Source organism: Hirundo rustica, chromosome 3, assembly GCF_015227805.2.
Source record: "Hirundo rustica isolate bHirRus1 chromosome 3, bHirRus1.pri.v3, whole genome shotgun sequence".
In the NCBI taxonomy this organism is placed as follows: Eukaryota; Metazoa; Chordata; class Aves; order Passeriformes; family Hirundinidae; genus Hirundo; species Hirundo rustica.
In genome coordinates, this window is record NC_053452.1 from 37,935,832 (window position 1) to 37,959,936 (window position 24,105).

General features: G+C 45.8%; 1 protein-coding gene across 3 annotated transcripts in view; it reads left to right on the plus strand.

Moving 5' to 3' along the window:
- The first annotated feature begins 1,098 nt into the window (after nucleotides 1-1,098).
- Nucleotides 1,099-24,105, plus strand: part of TJAP1 (tight junction associated protein 1) — a 40,734-nt gene continuing 17,727 nt past the window's right edge. For 2 of the 3 annotated variants that reach the window (XM_040058689.2, XM_040058690.2), the window contains exons 1-2: nucleotides 1,099-1,234; nucleotides 2,245-2,319. The gene's annotated coding sequence lies outside the window, so the exon portion shown is untranslated. Of the gene's footprint in view, nucleotides 1,235-1,313; nucleotides 1,361-2,244; nucleotides 2,320-24,105 lie in introns of those variants that run through there. The other variant, XM_058419810.1, reaches the window with a different exon arrangement.

The window sequence follows — 24,105 nt, forward strand, 5'->3', positions numbered from 1 at the left end:
TTTGGGCAGCGTTTGCAGTATTGTGAGCCCGGTACTACCTGAATGTAAATCTGAAGGCTTTGTAAATGTAGTAGTACACTGAAGAACATCATGTAAATTCTATCAGGACTTTTCTGAACCGGGGAAATTTCCTCAGAACTAGGCTCCGTTATTTACTGGGTGAACCATCAATTCATGAGGTGCTTGTGAAAGAAAGGATAACAGGAAATGGAAGCAGTGGGTGAGTCTATGTACTGGGCATGAGAAGCAATGGAAAAAGTACCTGTCTGAGCTCAGAGTTGAATAAATGGGGTGATTTGGTTAGAAATTGAAATGTACTGATTTTTCAAAGATCCAAGACTAGAACAACACAGTGGAAAATTTTGCAAATGAATACCAAAGCACATTCACAAATTGTGTCAGGGTTTGCCTAGCTTTTGCCGGGCACACACTGTCCTCAGCACCTCTCCTTCCAGGAGCAGACAGATGTCCTGGGGTGTTTCAGGTGGGTTTCTCCATCTACTACTCTACGTTATTGCTCCCTCTCCACCTGATCCCACGGTTGGGTTTGTAATTCCCTAGTGACAGGCTGGGATACGCCCCAGGCTGTTGGGTCGTTCCTCAGAACATGGGACACGCAGAAAGGGGCAGGAGCGGGTCCCGGGTCCCGGTCCCCGGCTCTGACGGCGGCACCCCGGGTGCCACCGCTCCTCAGGGTGATCCCAGGTCACGGGGCAGGGTCCCGGGTCCCGGCTCTGACAGCAGCACCCCCACTCCCACCGCTCCTCAGGGTGATCCCAGGTCACGGGGCAGGGTCCCGGGTCCCGGCTCTGACGGCGGTACCCCCGGTGCCACCGCTCCTCAGGGTGATCCCAGGTCACGGGGCAGGGTCCCGGGTCCCGGCTCTGACGGCGGCACCCCCGGTGCCACCGCTCCTCAGGGTGATCCCAGGTCACGGGGCAGGGTCCCGGGTCCCGGCTCTGACGGCGGCACCCTCGCTCCCACCGCCTCTCGCGCTGCCGGGACCGCCCTGCCCCGCCCCCCGCGCGTGCCGCCCGATGACGCAACCGCGCCGCGACGTGGGGATTCCGCCGGATTACCCGGCGTGCCCCGCGGCAAAATGGCGGCCTGAGGCGAGAGCGCGGGGCCGGGGCCGGGCTGGGGCAAAGTTTGGGGCGGGCCCGAGGCGGGGCCGAACCGGGGCAGAACCGGTCGCAAAGTCGCTGGGACCCCTGGTGGAGCCAAGCCCGACCGGGTCAGAGCCGGGCTGGGGCTCCGGGGGCGGGGAGCGGGAAGCGCGACCGGCTGGGGGCGAAGTCCCGGGCGGGGCCCCCTACGCCCCCGGGCCTCTGCGGGTTTCGGGCGGCGCCCAGCGAGCAGGGTGGGCCTTTCTGTCCACGTGTGTGGCGAGGAATTGTAGAGTTTCTCGAGGACAGCGGGTTCGGGCGGGTCGCACCGCGGCCGGGGGGGCTTCAGCCAGGTGGGGTGGGGGCCGGGTGCGGGAGGGCGGCGAGGCCCCGGCCCTAGGGAAGGGACGGTCTCCGTGGGGAAGGGTGATGATGCCACTGCCTCAGCCATGAGGGCATTACGGAGCTCTCCCACCCGGGGAGAGACTCGGGCCAGGGAGCAGCGCAGGCGCGGGATCGGCAGGCAGAACTTGGATCACGCAGGGTGTAGCTGTTTCTGAGTGATGGAGAGTTAGGTGGTGTGATGGAGAGTTAGGTGGTGTAGGAGATGAGAAAGCAGTATCTCTGCAGCTGCAAAGTGGAACAAGTCTGGGCCAGCACGTGTGTTAAACAACCTGAGTGTAACTGGCAGAGGCAGGGTTGGAAGGGAAGAATCAGCATTCCTCTAGTGTCAGACTCTCCAGGGGTTAATGGGAACTTCTCTGCCAGCCTGGACATCCTCTCTTGTTCAAGGGATGAGTCCCCCATAGATCTAGTGTGCAGCCTCTGGGAACATGGGGAGACTTTAAAGGAAAACAGGTGAACAGTAAATGCTGTACTGCTTCTGGCTCTGAGCTTGAGCACTCTGCACAGAGCAGAGTGGAAGAGTGAGTGCTAATACACAGATCTTTAGGTGCATGTGAGATAGCATTGATAGGTATCAGGCTGTGCAAATGATACACAAATTTGGCAAGGCTGAGAATGACCTAGATCTGAGAGATGCCAGGTGGATCTTGTCCCCTGAAAAGCATCATCCATCACATGTACACCGTTCTGTGCCCGTGAAAGCTTTTCAGAGCTATGCATTTCTGTTTTACAGATTCACAGATAGACCCGGGATAAAGGGCCTCTGTAAGATGAAGCAATGATTCCTTACTGAAGCATCAGACAGCAGGTAAGAAAACCAGGAATGAGCTGATGCTGAATCAGGCTGTGTTCTTTTTGTACCACTGCTTGAATTTTTTGAGAACGTGTGACCCACATACCTGAAACACTGGCCATCTCTGTGGTGTTCTCTACATCATAGTAGGCCTGTGTTGCCAGAATTGAGAGGCCAGGGGTGGCAGTGAAATGGGAGTAACCCTGAGAAATTCAGCAAGAGCTTCTGGAAAGAAAAGTTCAGTTAAAGATGTAAGCCAATGCTCTTGATACGCTGTCTGGGAAAGCAGTCTTAGATGTGCTCTATCAGTGCCAAAGTAGCCATATAATTCACAAAGGATCTGCCCAGCCATAATCAAAATGAAATCCTTTCTGATGAACCTGCTCCTGCAGTAATGGCAGTGTCAAAGTTAGATGGTTCTAGTGACCCTCTGTGCTCTCAGGTTGTTTGTTCCACCACGTTATTTTTCCACATCAATTTTAACTGTTCCCATGGTGGGTGGTGCAGGTGCATCTGAGCTCACTGTTGAGAACCAGTTTGGAGGAGCAGTTGTTTGATACCCAGTAGCTGGTTTTTTTATTGTATACTGTCACATCACCTTTGTAACAGCTCCTTTCTCTCTTCTTCACTTCCTAGTGGATCACTGCAGAAAGCCCCTATATCCCAGCAGCGCTTTGCGTACAGTGTGATTTAGCTTCTGGGTGTTAAATCAGCATTTAAGCTACCAGGTCTTAGCTATGGCATGGAGAGGAGTTTTCCATTCCTTCCCAGGCACCCAGTGCTCTTGAAATCCTGTGAATGCTTTTTCGGCTGGGCCAGTGGAGTTCCAAAGTGCAGCCCATGGTTATCTTCATCTTTAATATTAACAAGGCATTGGGTCAGGAGAGGATGAGTTACTTGCCAAGACCTGTTGCCTCTTCACTCTCCAAGCCAGCTTTCTGAACTAAAGATGACCTTGCGTGCTTTTCCACTCTGTTTCAAGTTGTTTGTTGGCTGCTGCTAAGTCACTTGCTTTGCAGCCAGCAAACCCTCAGTTCTTATCTCTGCCATCCGTTCTGAATACAGTCACGGTGTAGCTTGTCAGGGAGCTAGGCTGAAGCCTTGGAAAAGGGGTAGTCTTTTGTAAGTCCGCCTGCTTCTTGTCCCAGAGCAGAACAAATCAAGTCAGATGGGACAGATGAGTTTTGGTCAGCATGCTGGTCTGAATGGTGGCAGAGCTGGCTTGGAGAAGGCACTTGTGGCAGCTGGTGTGGCATATGAGGTGTTTTTAAAAAGGTGAAGAAAGCCAAGCTCTTTGATAGATAGCGAAGTGAACAAGTAAAATGTAACTGTATTTTTTTGGTAGTTGGTTTCATGCTTGTGAGTCTTAGAGGCTGATGTTTTTTCTGAAGGTGAGCTCCCATACCTATTAAAATTTCTGCCATGTTTTATGGAGAAGCTGCTGAAAAGTGGATTCTGAGATTTCCATGTATCACCACATCTACAGCGTGGACCCAAGAAGCGGTTCTGGAGGTTAGGTCCTGACAAATTTACTGTGTTGTGTGTTTGTTGTCACATGTTGCTGGGAGAGATGCAGCACGCAGAGGTCTCAAATTAGCCTGCATGTGATACAGATTGAGGGTAGGATTCTTCTGCTAATAAATGAGGATCTGGCTTGACACCTCTTTGATTCATCTTGCTCTTTTTACAGGGCTTGTCAGGATCTGGAATTGTCATAATAGAGCAGATTTTTGTGACCATTTGACTTGATTAATGCTTTGAGAGTAAATTTATGGTCCTGAAACTGGGTATGTTCATCTCCTTGCTTGAAGGCTTTTGTTTGGGAAGATATCTCCTTTCTGTATGACATCCTGAGCTTTGGACAGAGAGTGCTTGTTGGCATTCATGCCAGCTGTGTGTATTTCAGATCTCTAGTAATTGGGTAAATATGATCCTCTCAGAGGTTTATTTTCTGCAGGACTGCAAGGGAACTATGTGTGTAACCTATGCAAACAGGACAAATGCCTTAGGGCATGAATTCATCCATCCTGTTTCCCTGCCAGTTCCCCTACCTGAGGGCTTTTCCTTAGATCTAGATTGGCTGAGTCTGTAACTGTAGTAGGAAGAATGTTACTTTTTAAAGTTGAAATACCTTTACAGCTGGTTGGAGGGGAAGGGCGATGCTGTGGTCAGAAAGATACCTCATTCCTGCCATAGATTTATTGTGTTCAGATCACTACTGTTTCTACTCTTCATTCTTTGCTTGGAAAATGTGATTAACACCGGTCTTACTAGGGATTTGAGGATGAAGCCCGAAGTGTGTAGATGCTTAGATACTGTGGTGTTGAATTCTTTAGTAAAGCTGGGTGGAGGAGAAATGAAAAAGGTATTTCTAGCTGTGGCTTCAAAATGAAGCAGACTCCTGTGTGATCCATTGTCCTGTGTATTCTGTAGCACGGTCAAATTGCTATGGAGTGCAAGTCAGGCCCTGCCTTGTTCAAGCAAGTGGGCACTCTGGGACCTCACCATTTTTGCCTTCCCAGGAGCTATTTGCTTGTTTTGCACACATCTAACCTTGCCTGAACCTTTCTGACTTCAAGGACAATTTTCTCTTTTTTGCTTTGTTGTTTGTTCTATTCTCAGAAACCATTCTCTTCATTATCCGGATATTCATATATGGTTTTATTCCAAATATGCTCAGCCAGAGAGGGCCAAAAGCAGCAGCTTTCAGGATGTTTCATAGCTGGAATGACATGAGCCCGCCTCTCCGGAGTGTCCTCCCGGGAGCTGCTCTTAGGAAGGAAATGGCGTGGAAAACCATGTAGGAGTGTGAGAATAGTTTTGCAATGGTTGGAATGCAGTATAAGCATCACTTGGGTGGGCTCAGTTTCCCTCTGCTTTTCAACAATGCTGGGTGCCAAGCCTGAGGAAGACTGCTGTGCAGGGATGAAGGAGCTGGAATGTATTCTTCAGTTGAGATGAATGCAATTCAGTGAAACTGATAGGCATCAAACTGAATAATGATTTTAAAGTATTTTCACATGATGTCTAATCTGTGGAAATTCACTACCACATAATAGTGCTGAGGCTAAGAGCTGAGTGGGATTCAGAAAAGATCAAGCACTTTGGAGTGGAAATGTTCAGACTTGCTTTAGTTAAAGAACTTGTTTTAGGAGGTGTATTTTTCAGAACTAATCCAATCTTTTAACAGGTAAAGGTTAAAAGACAGGGCAGTGTGTTCCATAATTGTCCGCTGCGGCTTCTTCCTCCAGCTGCTAAAGCACCTTAATGTATTGGTCTGTGTCGGGGGCAAGGTATTGAATCACTTATGTGCTATGTTAGGTTGCTCGCTGACCTTGCTTTTTGTGGTAACTGCATTAGGGTAAAAAAACCCCAACAAATCACCAACCAAAGAACAAATCCACAAAGCACTGGCTGCTCTGATTAGTCGTGGTAGTTGAGGATTTTAAGCTGCTGAAGAGCAGGGTCTGTGAGAAGATAGTGCGGTTCTTAGAGGAGGACCGTCTTACTGATGGATGTGGAGACGTGCGGCTGGTGTCTTTTCATGCTGAGTGGTCATGCAAAGCACTTGCTTCTTCCCTTTGCTTGTAAGAGGGAAAAGAATGTGTGGAGTTTGGCCTTTCCACGTTGCAGTCTCGTTGTGGACTTCAGTCTGTAAGGTGTCTGAAAGGCAGGGCTTTAAGGCTGTTCAAGGGAGTTCTGGTGTGTTGTAGCATGAGCCTCAATGTACTGTGAAGACAGTTTGTGTCCTGTGTTCATGGCCAATCTGTTGAGGATTAGGAGAACCATCCGTGCTGCAAGTAGGTATAAATTTCGTTTGATACATAGGCTAATAAAGATAAGTGTCAGTGGCATAAAGATATGTATAAAAAGCTGCATGTTTGTAATGTTTGCCTGAATGCAAGGGGAACGAAGAAAGGAGTCTGTTTGTGTATTTTCAGAGACAGAAGCAGGATATGCAAACCTCAAGATCCCTGTCTGGGCCCTATGGGCTTCACTGGGAACAACATGTGCTTTAGGGCACAATTTAACCCTTTTGTGGCAGGGCTAACAGCTGAGAATAAGTGGTTACCGACTTTCATAGAAGTTTTGTGTTGCTGTTAAAGTGAAATAGGTCAGGATTGGAAAGTAAGTTTTCCTGCAGGGCTTAGACTGATTTTTAGGCAGAGAGTATCCGATCAGCTTCTGGTGGTAAGAGAGAACTGGTTTAAATTTTTGTTTTCTTAAGGATCAGCAAATTCAGACCTGGAAGTCCCACAGTGACTATAATATCTTTGGCTGAGTTCTGTTATTCGTATTTTAGCTCTGTGATGAAGCTGGCTTTGGTAATGTTGTAGGAGTCGTAACTGGATTTTCTTACTCTTGTATTTAAAGTCTTAGTTGTCCAGCTGTGCTAATGTAACACTCGTGCACAAATGGTTCTGAAATCAAAAGGAACAGATGAGGCAGTCTCTCTAACTATTGAGGAATACACATAGGCTCATATAGAGCCTGAGGCGAGTTTTACTTTTTAGCATTTGTTTCAAAAGATTATAAGTTTTTTTCCCAAGGTAATAATTAGATAATTGTTGTGGCTGTAAGGTTTTTGACCATTATTTTGGCATAGGCTGTAACTGGTTTTAGACCTGCATATGTCTTACTTCGCAAACTCTCTGCAATTCTCAAAGATGCCTTACTGCTCTGTCTCCTAAATCAGATTTCTTCCTGCAGCTTTAGTTTTCATTAGTGATGACTCTGCTGCTGCCCAACGGGAAGGTTAAAAATATTCTAGGGAGATGAGTTGAAATCTGGTGTCCCTCACGTAACTGAATAGTGATTGCAGTTAATGCTACTGTTCTGGGTTTTTTTCTCTTGAGTATTTTATTTATAATTTTTTTATTATTGAGAACTCTTCTCCCTTCTCTTATATCTGTGGGAGATTCATGTACAGTGTATTGTATGAAGAGCATTTTCAAATGGGGGGAAAAGAAAAAAGTGGAAATTTTGTGGAAAAGGGTTTTTGTGCTTAAAATTAAGTTGTTTTAAGTAACCTTTCTTGAGAATGGACTTCAAGCTTACATCCTGCCTTTACGTGCATTTATTTTTCTGAGCAGAAGGTGTCTTGTGCACTAAAGTAGGCAAAATATTTTTATTTCCTTTTTAGAATTTAAGCATTGCTTACACTACAGTTTTGTGAATACTGGGAAATTAAAACTTTGCTCAGAAGGGTTTTCTCAGGTAACTGCATTTTGTTAGAGATACATTCTGTTATTAGATGTCTCTGTAGGCACTCAATCCCATTTTTTCTAGGACTAACATGAAGAGTCATTTTTGGCAAACATCTCGTCCCAGTTTGGTTTGATTCCTGAAAGCAAATCACCCTTGCTGGGCTGCAGGATTTTGGTAGATTCTACTTATAAGTGTATTCATTTTTCCATGATTAGATGATGCCTTTGCAGATAGGTCCCCAGGTGTATCTGAAATGGCTATAGCAGAATTCAGTGTCGTCGAGGCCCCAGCTGGATGGGGCTGTATTACTGTGCAGCTCCAGAGATGATTTACTGCCTGACTGACAACTTGCAGTATAAACATTAGTCCAAGCATGATCTTGTCCCAAAACCCCGCCTACGCAGGGAGCCAGGAGTCTTCCTGCCACGCGCCATAAATCGTTTAGGGTTTGCTCATGCCCGTACGTTTGAAAAGCAGCTGTGCAGTGGGGATTAGCAGTTTGCAGAAGGCCCGTGCGGGGCTAAATTGGGGTCTCTTGCTCTGGTGCTGAATACCGGTATCGGAATAGCAGGAGTGCTTCTCAGCAGTGCAAGGCAATTTACTCTGGCAATGGGGGTGGGTGCAGGGTATCTGTCAGGAGAGAGCGTTGGATTGCAGCGCTCCAGTTTGAGCTCTGATGCCTGATTGATAGCTGCCCAGCACCGTGTGGGCTTGATCGAGTCATTGTTAGTTCTGTGGGTTTAACACTTTATTTATATATTTATTATTTCTATGTATTTTGCACATATATAGAGAGACACGAAATGTAAGCCTACCTCTTCTGTCTCCTAGGAGCTGAAGGATGGTAGAGTTTCTTGGTGGGTTTTTTTACAGTGTGAAGAGTGATTTCCCTTTTGCTAGCCCACGGTAGCAGAATCAAATTATATGCAAGGCCATTTGGGGCTTCACAACTAATTTTAAGCTTTTATAAGAAGTTTTACTGTGCCACTTGGATTTATTACAGCTTTGCAACTTCAACTCCCAAAGTAAAACGATTTTTGTGCTGGCTGCGATAATTTAAATTACCTACTGGAGCTTCTAACGGCTAACTTGTGTTTCTGGTGAAAGCTTCCATTTATCCAAACCCTGAAAGCACAATCTGTTTGGTAATGTAACTCTAAATGTATTGATGCTTTATATCAATGGCAAGTATGTCTGAGCCTAAAGCCAATCGGTACCTTTAACTCTTCCTGCAATAAAGAGAATGTGCAGGTTTTGCTGTACAGATGGCACTAGACAGTACAGTTCAGAGATCTCCTGTGTGCTGGCTGAAGGACCAGCTGCTGAGTAAAGCAGATATAAGTAGATCACTTTCAGCTGGGTTGGTTACTCATTAACGAATCCTTCCTTGGGGGGGGGTTGGGTAAGAATCCGGGTGGAATGTGTCAGCAGGGTGTCCCCTCTAGATGCATCAGCTGAACACGAGTGCTTCCAGATGGTACCGTGAGCATCCACGGGGCCGTGGGCAAAACCAGCGGGCTCTGGGTAAAGCAGGTGGTTGTTTCCAAAAGGACACAATTAGGAGACTTCTTACTATTTTGTTGAGGCTTCTCTCTCAAATAAGACCATTTTCCTGGAGCTTTCCACTGTGCTCTCTTCTCTTGGGGGTTTGGAGAGAGTAGCTGGAAGGGCTCATCCCAGGCTTACTTTAGTCTCAGAGTTGCCACCGTTTTTCTTACTGCTTTTGGCAAAAGGCTGTATAGTCTGATTCTGCTCTGCTGAGATGGAGGCCAGATAGCACCAAACGTCTTTGTGGCTGTTTGTGTGGGCATTTTGAGTTTTGGAAGGCACTTTGCTAATGAGCTGTAGGTCATTTCGTGTCAGGTTGGCTGAGTTTCCATTGGGCTGGTTCTTTGTTGCGGCAGTGCATGTGGACTGTGTATGTTTGGGGATCCCTGTTACCTATCTCAGATGGAGAGGGCTTTCCTCCTCTGCTACCTCCTCTCTCCCCACAAGAAAAAAAAATCATCACCTCGAGGGCTGTTAACCTCCAGGTTGAATTAGATGCTTTGCTGTTACTTATGCAGACCTTTCAAATGTATACAGAGGTTAGAGAGGCGCGTGGATGTGCGATCGTATTTTGAGCTTTCCCGCCTTCTCCTTGTTTTTGATACTGAAGTTGGAATTCACCCTTCCCTTTTCCTGGGAACCGATGTGAGGGAATTGCTGTCACCCAGGGCAAAACTCAATCCGCTTGCCCCAAAGCTCAATCCCTGCCTCTCCGGGTTAGGACTTTGCCTGACTTCCACAGGCAGCTGTTTGTTTTTGAGCTTTTGTTACCTCAGTCTCGTGGGGTAGGTCTGAGGGGTACTACTGTTAAGGGCAGTGGAAATCTCAACTCAGCCAGGACAGGGAAGGGAAGGAGCAGCGTTAGTGCAGTTAACTCTTCCCCCCGCCCTGCTCCTTTCTTCCCTGTTTCCTCACCTGCCCAGCTGTGTAGTAGGTTAGCAGTACGTGTCTGTTCTTATTCTTATGAAAGTAGACTTTGTTCTCTGAAGACTGCTAATCATGCCCCATGGGGGTGTAATCAGTTATAAGGTATTTAATGCAGTGCAGGCGGGAACAGGCTGCCTGGCCGGGCTGGCAGATTGCAACACTACAATTATAAAGGGCCCCTTTCCCCCACTCATCCGCCCACCGGCGGCAGGATGAGGGTACCTTGAAACGGTATTGAGTCTGTGAAAAGTAAAGATGTAGTGGGGGAAGGGAGAGGAGAGGCTGAAGAGGCAGCTCCTATTCTGGGAAACAGGCAGACCTACATTCTGCGGGAGCTGCAGCCACTGCAGGTCATACTGTTGGGACTTGTGGAGTTCAGGTGCCGTCACTGTTGAAGCGGATTGCACAGGGATGGCTCTTGGCAGTGTGTAGAACAGCAGGGGCTTCCATCCTGGCTGAAATGGGTTTTCTTGTGGTGGCTGGGGTTGGAGAGGTATGGAGTGGTTAGAAGGGGAGAAGCCCATTCTCCTGCTTGCAGTGATTTAGACGCCTAATCTGTAATCCTGCCAGGCTTCTATTTATATCTTTGGATATAAATCTATTGGTTACTTTGGCATTTCATGCCTCATTCTTCTAAGTACTGCATCTTACTGAAGGGAACAGGTAGCTTGAGGCCTTGAATTTCAACAGGCATGAGAAAGTCTACTGGATTTCGGTCTGGTCTGTTCTTGTTACTTAATATCAGATCATTTGCCCTCTGAGAGTGCCTTGAAGTGCATGTGTGGGGCGTGGAGCAGCTGGGCCGCAAGCCTTATAAATCATCTCTGCTCCAGCAGCCTGCTAGATGCTTTGGTATGTCTCTGGAGCTTATGGCTACATTGACTTTTCCCCTTTCAGGTTCCCCAGAGGTTACAGTCTTTCAGCCCTTAATTGGTTCCCTCTGGATTTCCTGACACTGTTTTGTGTCTGTTACATTAAAGTCAGATATATCCTTGCTGCGGTGCTCTTGAGAGTGTTGGTTTTCCTGTTAGGTGCTGAGAGAGCACTGGCTATTGAGTGTCAGAGCTAGCCCTTAGCACTGGGTGATGGATTTTTAAGGTTTTCAGGAGTGGGTTGTTGTTTAGCTGGGTTGCACAGAGTAAGTGCAGATTTGCAATGTGGGGAGTTCATAGACTTGAGAATTCTGCTGACAGTTTCACATCTGAGGCATCCTTCAGAGTAACTTCATATTTGAGAATGTGAATTCTTTGGAAAGCTTTAGGATTTGTAGGAGTGCTGCATGAAGGAGGAATCGTTCTTTTTCTGACTAGAGCACAGAGTCTCTTTGCAATGCTAAAATGATGAGGTTCTGTGGTTACCTGATATCTTGGGTATTTGTACAATAAGTTTTTCTTCTCTTGATCACTGAAATGACCCAGTGTCAGTGCTGTAGTGAAGAATGTTGTATAGTGAAGGTCAGATCTGTACATGTGGGCAGCGGAGACATGCGTTTACAGGTTTTTGGGGTAATGAGGAAGTCCCTCCATCCCAGAGAAGCTACTTGGCTTAAGGTAGGATTGTTTCCTAGGGATAGGAAAAGACCTGGATCCTTCCAAGTGTCCCTGTTGCCCAAAGTCAAATTCTTATTCAACTCTGCCCCCTCAGCTCAAGAGGTCTTGGTGTTATAGGAAAAGCCCCTTGTCTTATAGGAAAAGTCAGGGGAATTCCCTTCCCAGGCTAGTGTACAGAACTGTTCCTGCCCTGCACTGTGGCTACTTCCCAGCTTGGGTGGCCGCTCTTCTCCCTGGGGCTTGCATGCCCAGTTGAGAACTCTCCTGCCTTACTCCGCTTCTCTTGTCCCCATGGGCTCAAGAAGTTGCCTGGAGAACTTGACCCTCGCACGAATCTGGGGCTGAAGTTGTCTTTGGGGTCGTGACAGTGGCCATGCAGGCAGGTGTGGGGAGGGAGCATGGCGGGTGTCAGCGGGGTGGGTGTGTGGGCTTGCTACTTGTTTTGCTTCTCTGCCTGGTGAGGAATGCAATGTGTTTGCCTTCCTTGGCCTGTGGTTGCAGCCGCATTCCTGCAGTGGGAGTCAGCGCGGCGGCGGGCGGCGTGCTGTTCATGCCCCGTGGCTACATGCTTTCAGCTCCACATCAAAGGTGTATTTAGTGTGTAGCTTGTGCCATTCCTGGCCACACCTGGTGGCCTGCAGGCATGCAGGAGGTGGAGTCTGGCTGTGTTTGCAGATGGCATTCAGGGTTCAGACTTCTTGCTTGTGGAAAGGCTGGAGCTGGATCCATGCTAAACAACCCCAGGAATGCACCGGGAGAGCTGAGCGGCACAGTCACTCCAGGGGCATGTCCTAGCAGCAATGTTTCCTTTATAGCTGCAGCAAAATAACTCACGCCTGCTTCTCCAAAGGAACTGACTGTTTGCTTGGGTGTGTTGTACGGTTTAATTTACACCGATAAGGCCAATTAAGGTTGGCCCGTCCCCCCTGCAGCCTGTGTGCTCTTGGCAATCAGTGGTTCGTGCCATCCAGCTCTGCCCAGTACACAAGATGTCTGCCAGAGATGGAATGGCTCTGGGATTTAACCCGGGCAGGACTGCTTCCCACTGTCGGTGGGTAAATGTTCTAGAAAATGTTCTAGAAAATCTTTCTTTTTCTAGCTTGTACACAAGAGCTGAGGACAGGAAGCTTGCTGAAGGATGGCAGATCAGGATGTAGCTGTTATTTTGGGATCCTTGACATGATATCTGTTTTGAGAAATGGTTACTAGCTGGCTATGCACCCATCATGCAAGCCATTCTTGTCCTCTATACAAGTCTTTTATTTACCTGGCACAGGGAAACGTGATCCCATTTGGCAGCGTCATTATGGGGCACACCATAAGCAAGGCTCATAGAAGTAACAGCAGACTGTGTTCTGGGTAAGCTGTGGGCTGTTCATCACCCAGTTTGCTTGGATCTTTTGCAGTTTCCCTTTTGGCAATTTCTAGTAGCCTGAAATTGTGTGACCTGCCAGTCATTTCCATATTAAAGTTAGTCTTCTGCAGAAGACCTCCCTGCTGCCATCCTTAGATAGTAGTAGGAATGAAAGAACTAGTTCTCAGAAGTTCTTTGGCTTTATAGCTTGTTTTTGGCTTTGTAGCTGTCGCCACACTCTCCATGTGAGTCACTGCAGAGCTCACTGCAAAACAGGTCCATCCTACCCTCTCTCCAGAAGGTTGTATCACTTTTCAAAGCAGGATCTCAGTGATAGGTGATTAAGGGAATGTTACTTTTTCCAAGGCTCTTGGCATTGTGAAACAGTTGGAAGTTATTCACATTGGGCTCTCTTTTTTACCGACTCCATATGTAACTATTAGGGCTTGGGTGCTGAGAAAGTGTGTTGCCTAAATCTTTGTTTCCTTCCCCTGTTCTGTCTGTAGTGGCAGACTGGACAATATGCCCTGCAGCAACAGGAGGTGGTAGCAGAATACAAGTAAGTCTAAAATTGGATTGTGTGGCAGGTTACTGATAGAACATTTAAGTGTGTATAATCGTTGTCATACTGGCTGTTTCAGCTTTGTCATGTGGTATGGCTGTGGCTGCAAAGATGGAGGTCTTGTTTGGAATTACATACTGCTTCTGATGACACTTTCCAATTGCCAGGAGAGGACTGAGGGCATAAGAATGAAATAGATGTGATATTGGCCAGGGAGGAAGTACGGCTGATTATTGGCCTTTTTTCATCCTGTCAGTGAGTTTTAATATGTTGTGGAGAGAAAGTCCCTAACTCCTTGTTTTGGCTTCCCTGCTGGCCATCAAGACTGTAGGAATCCAGGCCTCTGTGCTCCCGTATCTAGTCCCGGCAGTGTGATCCTCTGGGTAGAGCTGTAACCCTCCCAAGTAGCTAGATCTCCCCCTGGTGGAATAGAGAACACAAGGGCACGCCTACGGCTGGGCGGTAAAGTTGGGAACTGGACTCATCCTGGGGCACCTTGACCCGCCGGAGATGTGGTGTTTGTCCAGTTGAGACATTCCTTAGTCCAGAGTCACAGACTCCACAGAGCCGTGCTCGTGCAGCTGCATGAAGCTGAAGGCGTGAGTGAACAGCTCACTCTCGGTACTGAGCAAACTCCTTGTCTGTGCAGCATCTGCCTGGCTGTATGCTGGCATTCCTCCGTGGTCTTTGCCCTTAGATCAGCAGTGAGCTACTAGCTCTTTGGGTTCTTGTCTGACACTTGGCAAAAAAGGTACCTGGAGTGGGGTGGCTTGCTTTCTTTAAGATGTCTGGGGTTTATTAGTCCTCAGTTAGAGCCCCTTTGAGGATAGGTGACTTCACCTGTAGCTCAACTATTTCACACTCCCTGCTTGCTCTCTGAAGAGCTGCATAGGGTTTACTTAAGGGGGATCTGCAGGAGGGAGCCCTGTGTAGGGGAAGAGCTTTGTCTGTTTAGCATTACTAAAAAGGAGTGGTTTTCTTTAACCTTAGAATAATTAATGGACTTATGCTATCCCAAAGGACAACAGTTGTAAAGGCAGTTCAGTTTTACAAGAGCGATGCCAGGCAGGGGATGTAAAGTAGTCTGGAGAAGCTGACCTTGTGGTAAGACTGAAGTGATTGGCCTTTGCTGCAATTGCCCCTTGAGACAATTGATGCTTATAATTATCTCCAGCTGAAGAACAGCACTGGTGCTAGCAATGATGACAGATGTGTGTAGTTGATGAGAGCTCGCTCTGACTCATCTGCCCCAGAGAGAAGTTGCGTCTGAGGGAAGAGCTGAAGCAACCCAGCTTGGTCACGAGCAGGGAATGTGTGGTTATCCCCCTCAAGGGAGGAAGGTGAACCTAGGAGGTACAATACAGTATGTACAGAAGGACAAACAGTGCAGCCCATGACTGCTGGTGGCAGGCAGCCTCCCTGTGCAGGGCAGGGGGTGGAGGTGTGAGTTCCCTCTGCTGTGGCTGGGATCCTGCTGGTAAAAGAATTGACTGGAGCCCAGGGGAACAGGGAGAGAGGATCCGTAGTCAGTTGCGTGCTTTGCACAGGTCATCAGTGAAGGATAGATGAGTGGATCTGTTTGTTTTTCCTAAGCTGGATTAAGCCATGTTATATTTCTGTGTCTGAACGCAGAATGAAATCTCTCAGTAGTTCAGTGGTGCTGAAGACTGAGAAAATCATTAAAAAAAAAAAAAAATCCCAACCCAAACCAAACAAATGAGGCAAACTGAGGCAGATTAACTACAGGACCACACCACAAAATAGGGCGAAGATGCTCCAGGATTACATGCTGCTTCAGGAGCCATGCTGCTGTATTGTTTACAGAGCTGATACAAGTTTTGTGCCTGTTCCTGTCCCTGGCACAGGCTCTGAATCTGCTAGGCCAAAAGCATGGATTTGGAAGCCGTCTCCTTGTTCTGCCTTTGTGGCCTGTTGAGGTGACTACTGCCAGTGTGTACGGGAGTGGATGCTCTAACACTCAGCATTGTGCCTGGATGCAGAGGCTGAGTGGAAGTCAATGAAGAATATTTGTTCTAGTCTCCAAAGTAAGCAGTGGCTGTGACATGGGTTAAGTGGGAGATCTCTGTGCCTGTTAGGAATCTTGCTTTGCAAAGGAGTCAGTAGCAACACCATTTATAACCTCTGGGAAGAGAAAGGGCCAGGATATAGTCAGCTTTGGGAAAAGGCTGTGATGAGCCCTTTTCTCTTTCGTCCCTTTGGCTGGGTAGTTTTACTCCTCAAATACCACTTTGCTTCTCTCAATGCTGCTCTGCTTTTCCCTGCTAGCTTACAGCAAGTTATTGCTCATTGTAGGTGATGTGAGGTTCAGGCAGCTTGGTTGAAGAACACCCCACTGCTATCCTCACACAACACTGGTGTCACTAGTTTTACTTCATTATGCTGACTGCTATATGTATTCAGTGCCATAGAGATCATAAAATATTTCTGTGCTAGATCTTCTCTGATGAATAGCACAGAGGATGTCTCGAGTTTCCATGGTAATGCTTCTGAATGTGCATCTGTCACCGAAGGAAGAGGGACTTCCATTTGATTAAGATTTGAGGATTTTATCTAAGAAAGGGGATGGTGATGAAACTGCGTATTAGTTGTTTTCCTGCCTTTGGATGTGCGTCTGACTGATACATAATCTGGAGAAAGAGGAAGCTGACATTTGGCTAATGGCAGAGACAGCCTATGTCGTGCAAACTACAGCTGGACCCCTGGACATGCTTAACTGTGCAGCTACAGATGCAGCTGCACAATCACCCAACAGTTAAGCCTGTACCATTCTCTGCCTCTCGTATCTGACCATCTGCTAGGGAAAAGCTAATTAAACCAAAACGATTCTTGCTGGGTTTAAACCCCAGCAGCAGAAAAAAATTGAGTATAGTACAAATATTGTTCTACTACTGGATCATGGTTGCTTCCTTATTTGTTCTTGGAAAGAACTGCAGGTGCTTATGCACACTTTCTTTTTTCTATCCCAGATCATTCTTGTTTTAGGTGGAAGAAAGAAGACTCTCTTGCTGAATTTTGGTGCAGTTCCTTTCTTATGACAGCTGAGTCTGTTTTTCTTTTAACTTGCAACTTAATGCAAAACCAGTGCAAAAAACATGTTCTTTTGTCCTAGTGCCTCAATTTCTCTGCTTATGGAATGGAAATTTTTCCTACCTTCTTTGCGTGTATTTATGGTGAGAATGGATCATGGAGTTGGTGTGAAGCCACATAACTTTACAATTGCACCAGTGTGAATCTGAGACTTAAGACCAAACAGATTATTGCAAAAATATATTGGCAGCCTGAGAACCGAAGTTTAAGTCTTATAAAATGGAAAATATGTAAGTGTGGTTCCCTTAGCAGCTGAACTCTTGTGTAGCTACAGTCTTTGATGTCCTGTGATCTGGGCTCCAGAACAGCTCTTTCAAAAAAAACCCAAAAAACCAACCAAACAACAACAATAACAAAAAAAACTCCCTTAGAACTCAGGTTTATTTCAGGGATGCTGCATGTACTCAAGTGACAGGTCACCACTTTATTCACATCTGCAGCAAAATTTAGTTTCTGAAGGCCAGTGAGGCCTTTAAGGGGCTCTGGGAGGATTCTTGATAATGTCTCTCTGTGCTAGACTTGGAAAGCTTGCACTGAAGAGGAAGTTAGTTCTGCACATGGTAGCTTGGAGGCAGCAGCAGAAGGTGGCCCTGAGGAGAGAGAAATGGTTGTGTTGCTGGTATGGGTGTGACTAAGACTGGTAAGCTCAAAGAGACACAATTGAAAAAGCAGGTAGAGATAAAACAGTGCCAAGTGAATGAAGATAAATTTAATCTTGATATTCAGGAGGAAGAGTTTGAATAGTTTTTAATGAGGAATGGAAAGAACACTACTAATTTTAGAGTTGTTGAAATTTAATTTTGACAGATATGTTTCCTGGGGAAATGCTGTGGGAGCTGAGGAGATGAGAGATGATGTTAGACTGTGGGTTTGTAGCATGTTAGGCCTGTGCCCTAGGACTTGGTTTGTGTATGTGCTTACCCCACAGTTAACAGGAGATCATATTTGGTAGAAGAGGGTCAGCAGTAAGACTGTACCCGGGGGCAGTTAGATAACGTGCTCTAACTCCACACTCCAGTTTGCTCAGATAAGCTCTTGGTGAGCCATACCCTTAGGAATGAGCAGTGGGGAACATTGTCTTCCCGGAACTGCTCCAGGTATGTTGGACATCAGCAAGCAAAAGCTGTGTGCGAGTATGGAAAACAGTGTACAGTGTGAGTATTTGTGATCACCCTTTTCATCTTGCTTGGGGAAAGTAGAGAAAATATTAAGATGCACTGGTCTGAGCATTGTTGTCATGTTTATTTGGCATAGGATTAATAAAACTTTCAAGATACATAAATGTCAATACCTTTAGTATCTTTGTATACCTTGTGTGGTGTAGTTAGCTTATTTTGATTCTGAGTGAGGCCACAGTGTTGTGGGTTTGGGTGTTTTTTGGAAGAAAAAACCCCAAACCTAACACAAAAACAAGTAGAAAAGTGCAAAAAAGGGTTAATGTCAATATCGGTAAGGATTTTGCTGTTGCAGGGAAGTTGTGCTGATTTAACTTAATCAGATTAGAGACAGCTGTGATTATATTAGTGCGGCATTCCTGTATAGGCATCCTTCATTTAGTTCGTGTCTTGTATCTATCTATTTAATTTAAAATCTTTCAATGTAAAGTGCTCTTAAACTGAATTAAGAGCATTTGCCCAGGAGCATTATACTGCTTTATATTATTTTCTAAGTCAATTTAATTTAGTACAGTGTATATGTAGACAAGACCTTGGGGAAAAAGCTGATCCTTTTTATTACTTGCTGAACAGTCTGTCATGTTTGGCTGCAGCCATGTGATCGTGGAATGAAAGAGCCTGTTGTGGTGTATGTTGGTGGAGGATGGGCAGACTGATCATTGTGAGCCTTTGTACAGCTTGGTCATTCTTAGTCATAGTGTTCAATTAAAATAGGTTGATCCTCCTTGAAAATGAGGCTTTTTCCTGTCTAGAACACATGTGAGACCCCTGTACTGCTATTTTAAGTTTCGTCCTCAGCTTACCAATAAAAGTGCTGCAACATGGTTAATGTCCTGTTTAGGCAGCAAAAGCAACATCTTAAAACTTAGCACAAATGTTTAATGTTCGAAAAAAGTCAGATGGCTCAGTAGGTTTGAGCTGGTTTTTGCTACTTTTCCTCATCCATAATTTGAAGTAAATGTCACCCAGTTTTGATGCTGTTTCCTTCCTGGGCTGTGTCTCCTGACAGTATGCGCCACCTGCTATATGTGGTGACTTGCACGCATACAGAACTTATGGCCAAGGAATAAGTAAGTACTGCAGATGTCAGTTCTCTTTCTGGTTGAAAAGGATAACTCTAGTCAATACATCTTCTGTTCTGCTTGCTGGTAAAGGCTCTATGGGAACAAAACTGGCATGTGAATTACTCTGCAAGCGTGGTTGTAATGATAGCATTTCAGAATAAAGCTGACTGCTGTAAACAGCCGTTTTATTTTTTGAAATTTGTTTTTGTCAGCACCTGCAAGCATTAGGGCTGGACTTAGCGCCTCCTCAGCATTTCAGATGCTCTGTAGGCTAGGTCACTGTAGCAACTTGTCCATCTGTCCTCTGCAAATAATGCAAATAATGTGCTCTGCTCCATTGTCCCACTGTATAGATACTGCATAGTGTGTCAGCCATCTGTGCATCACTAAGACTCTGGGACAGAGGGCATGTTTTGGAGAGTGGATTGTGGCAAGTGTGTGGTTGAATGCTCCAGCAATGGAGCATTCTCTAGCATTACTGTATCTCTGCTAGAGCGACAGCTCGGTGACACTCAGTTCCTGGCACTGGAAGAGATGGAGATTGCAGTTTCCCCAGACCTTCTGAAACAAAGATTGAAACAAGAGGACTGCTGATATTAATTGCTGGGGGTTGTGTGAGACTTAGGGAATACTTACAGGAGCTGAGAGTCTGCCTCTTAGTAGTTGAAAAATTTAAGCTGCTTCTACCTTGTCCTAATTAAATGCCTTTTGATTTTATGCTCTAGGGAGGTAGTGTATGATTTTTTTCCCCTCTTCTTCCCCTCCTGCACAGCACAGGATATGACAGAGGTCTGGGAAAGGAATTCCATCATGGTGATTTTTCTACAGTAATCTCCCTCTTTCACTTCTCTTCAAATGTTTGCTTGTTGCAGCCATTCCCTTGCTTGTGTTTGAGAAAGTTTGAGGCCATGACTCCCAAATTTCTGTCGTGCAACCTATCAGCTTTTTCCAGATACATGTTGCTAGAGTATCAAGATTTACTTTTTCTAGCTGTGTCCAGACACTTCCAGAAACTTTTGAGAGTTCTCATAATCTCCATGAGTTTTTTTATCTAATGTTCTGGCATTTCTTTAAATTTCTGAGCAATATACTCCAGAAGTCTTCTCATGGGAGATCTTAAGCATGAGGAAGGACATGAAACCCAGGGTGCTAAGATGAAGAGACTCTGAAAGTTTGTAGCCTAAGGATCACTGAACAAACTAAACACACTTCTGGCGTCAGCAGTTCTGAATGAGAAGCTGTCATTAGCCCTTGATGTAGCTGTCTGTGCTAAAGGTAACTTGGTAAATGACCTTTTGCTGAGCTGGTTCTTGTGTAATTTCAGGTGTAACCATTAAAGGTGGTTCTATGTTTTATATGCTTTAAAAAGCTGGTGCTCATTTCCTGGTCAAAATCTCCCCTGGGTATTTTTATTCTCCATTAACATTCCTTCTGGGGATTGAATTCTGGTCCTTTGCTTCCTGTTCTGTTCCTGTTCAGATGTTAATCAGCTGTTGCATTCTATTCCAGTTACATGTTAGTGATGCTAGCATTTCTTGGTCAGTGTTGACCAGTCCTGGCTTCTATAAAAGAATCAGGGAAGCTAAGCTACTCTTAACACAGCAGAGAGTAGATAAAATGCACACTTAAGGGTGTGGAGTGCAACTGAATTACAGGGACTGAGATCTTTGTATTGTGGAAGGAGAGAACCAGGACTGTGAGAAAAGTGTGATTCTGATAATTCTTAAGAGAATTCTGCATGGTGCAGTGGATATGACTGATACATGATATGTCCTGTGGTATTTCCATTCAACAAGAACTGGGTATGACTGGAGTCCAGGGATTTAATTTTCTTTGGAAAGGTGTTAGGTGTTAAGTAGGGCATGTTACATAGACTGTTGTTCAACAGCTATCCTGATCGCTTTTTCTTGAGAGCTCTTGGAATTGTTCCCATGCAGAGAGCAGAGGTTTCTGCTTAACAGTCAAGGTTAATTGGTATGGAAAAGCAGGAATGAGCAATAATCCTCCTGAAACTCGATTTTAATCCAAGAGTCACTATAATGCTGTTACTCAGATCTGAATCGTGAGCACTAACATACAAGCAGAACCAAGATGTGAGTCTGCACTTGGAGCTGTCATCCTTTTATTTTAGAATGAGCTTCAACGTAACCAGCAGTAGAATGGATCTGAACATTCTTTCGAGATGCCTTCTCTGAATGAAAAGATCTCTCTCATTAAATGTTAATGGGCCCTTTAATAACCTTGCAGTCCTTTTCAATTGTGCTTGGCACCAGCAGTCTACAGGTGCTGCTTTTAGTTTCACACAGCTCGTTTTTCTGTCCTGGACAGACATCCCGTGGTGCAGTTATTACACCGTCCATCTCCCTGGTTAGTTGTCTTGGTCAGGGTTTCTGCAGCAACTTCTCAGGTAGTCTGGCTTGAGGCTTTTGAAAGCTAAGGTGTCCTCTATCCGTAAGCACAGGAAGGGAACTAGACAAAACTCTCTTGTGTTTGCTTTTCATGAAGGTAGTCAGGAGATACTGACACCTCCTAAAGCAGGATGTGCCAATATCCTGTAGGCATGCAGAATATAGGTTGGCTCACAGAGAGCAAATATTCCAGGTTATCTGTGGTGGTCAGATATGTGTCACAGGACATTTGGTTTTCTTACTTTTGGATATTGTACCTGCAAGTTTTTGGAGTGTGCTGACTGAAAAACCACAAAAAATTGTTCTGTAGTGTTGCATTAGAAACAAATGTAACTGTGATTGTGTTATGGAATGCATTTTTTTCAGTAATACAAGTTTTATCTTTCTGAATAAAAAGCAGTCCTAAAGAAATGCTGCTGTTAAGGGGAAAAAGCTGGAAAGATGATACAGTACCTGAAATAAGAAACTTTATCTGCATCATAATCACTGTATTGCTTGAGGAAGGGACACTGCCGACCCTGGTAAGAAGGCTGGTTTATAAGGTCAGAAAAGACAACACAAGAGAAGGTGGTGATGAGGAAAAGCCTGCAAGTCCTCTGCCTCTTTGCAGGAAATGTTCAGCTGCTGCAACTACAAGCATGCAGAAGTTTAACCTAAGTGTTGGCTACCTTAGGCCTCAAGGGACTTGCCAAATATCAGGAAGAGACACTAGGTGCCCACAGATGTTGTCTTTTTTATTTCTCTTGTTCTTTCCCTTTTTTGTCCAAAGCATTCCTGTTTGAACCTTCCTTTCTCTGCTAGGGAGCTCTTTCTTATTACTGAGATAAAGCAATGCTCATCGGTGGTGGTGTGGTTTTGTGTGCATGCCAAGTGGCTGTTTATTCTCTACAGGGCCCACAGAACTGTCTCAAGCAATTCAGTGCAAGATGACTTCTGCTGGTGGTGTGTGGGAAAGATTTTACCTTTCTCAGGTCACACAGAGAACAGAGCTACCCTGCAAGTGGATTTTACACTGAGGGATGCTCTCTGGTAAAACCAGCTTACGTGCTGTCTGTGCCAGCTGCACTGTCACGGTGTTGTGGTTAATCCCAGCTGACAACCAACTACCATGCAGGCACTTGGTCACTCTCCCCTCTGCTCGCAGTGGGATGGAGAGCAGAACTGGAATAAAGTAAAACTTGCGGGTGGGGTAGAGCAGTTTAATAATTGAAATAAAGTAAAATATAGTAACAATTGTGAGGGAGAGAGGAATAAAACCCAAGAAAAACAAGTGATGCACAATGCAATTGGTCACCACCTGCTGACCAATGCCCAGCCTGTCCCGGAACAGCAGTTGGCCCTTCCCAGCAACTTCCCTAGTTCATCTACTGAGCATGATGCCATTAAATATGGAATATTCCTTCGCTTGGTTTGAGCCAGCTGTCTTGACTATGCTCCCTCCAAGCTTAGTCAACTGTCCCGACTGTGCTTCCTCCCAGCTTCTCAGGCACCTTGTCACTGGCACAAGAAGCTGAAAAGTCCTCGAATTAGAGTAAGCACTGCATAGTAACAGCTAAACCATCAGTGTGTTACCAACATCATTCTCATCCCAAATCCAAACCACATCACTGTACCAGCTACCGGAAAGAAAATTAACTCTGTCCCAGCTGTAACCAGGATATGGTGTCCCTGTGAAGAAAGAGTTTGTGTGTGTTTTTTCACTGTGAGCCTTGTGGCCCTCCATAAGCCATTCCAGTGAAGCTGTAATTGTCAGTGAGCTTAGAAATCAGACTGGAACAACAGGGGGTAATAGCTAGAAGACAGTAGAATTGGACCTACTGCAGGTGATAGACTGGTAGAAAGGACTATAAATGTTAAGGAACATTACTGATGACAAGTGGAAAGGATGGATAAAAGTTTAAGATAGGAGATTTGTAGAAATTGCTTCGCTGCAGACTCCAGGACGGTGCGGATGAATGTAAGCAACAGATCTCTGAAGTTGGGCTTTAGAAGATGAGGTTTATTGTAAAGGATGTGAGGCCTTGCTTTGAGCTGCCAGACGCAGCTCATCGCAAGGCCTAGGGGCTGGGGGAAGGGAGAGGTAGGGAATGGGGGAAGGGAGGGGAAATTCCAAGAGAGGAAAGTCCTCGGAGAAGGGTGCCAGGCAAAAAGAGCGTCCAGCCCCCTCGGGACCCCTTATCAGGGGGCTTCAAGGTGGGCTGGAACAGGACTTGGGCCAATGGAGTTACAGATATCTGATACTTCAGGGGAGGGTTAGAGGTGTGGGATGAGCCATATGTTGGAGGGTGAGATAGAACATTCCATCTGACCTTTGGCTGGCCATATAACTGTTTTCCCAGACATCTATTAGCTAGGACATCTCAAACATCAAAACTTGCTTTCAATTCTATCCCACCTATAGGTTCCACACCCTCAGAATCCAAGCAGTCATATTCACAAGGCTTTCTAGCTTCATCCTCCCCAACAGAGATTGTTTCCTCTTGTATTACAGTGCTAATTAGAATAGCTGAAGAGGTGCCTCCTGCTGTAGTTCCAGGCTAAAATTTAGCTTCTGCAGGGCTTAATGTGGACTTGACAGCAAACTCCTTCAGAAAGAGACTTGTGAATAGTGTGATGAGCAGAATTAGTGCCTTCTTCTGTTTCTGGCTATTACCTATACCCATTTCTGCTTTGGAGCACAAGGTCCATCTGTTCTGCAGAGAGTATCTGCTCTTCCCTCAACAGAGGTGTGGTGAATTGAACTGCCTCAGGATTCTCACCCTGTGGTAGCAAGAGATGCTCAGGTATTGTAGATGAGGAGGCTGTGCTGTGCTGTTCACTGCATGTGATGTTGCAGACTCTGGGTGTCTGCAAAACAAAATTAGGTTGGTGTGGAAGAGTGGTTGGAGCAGAATGAC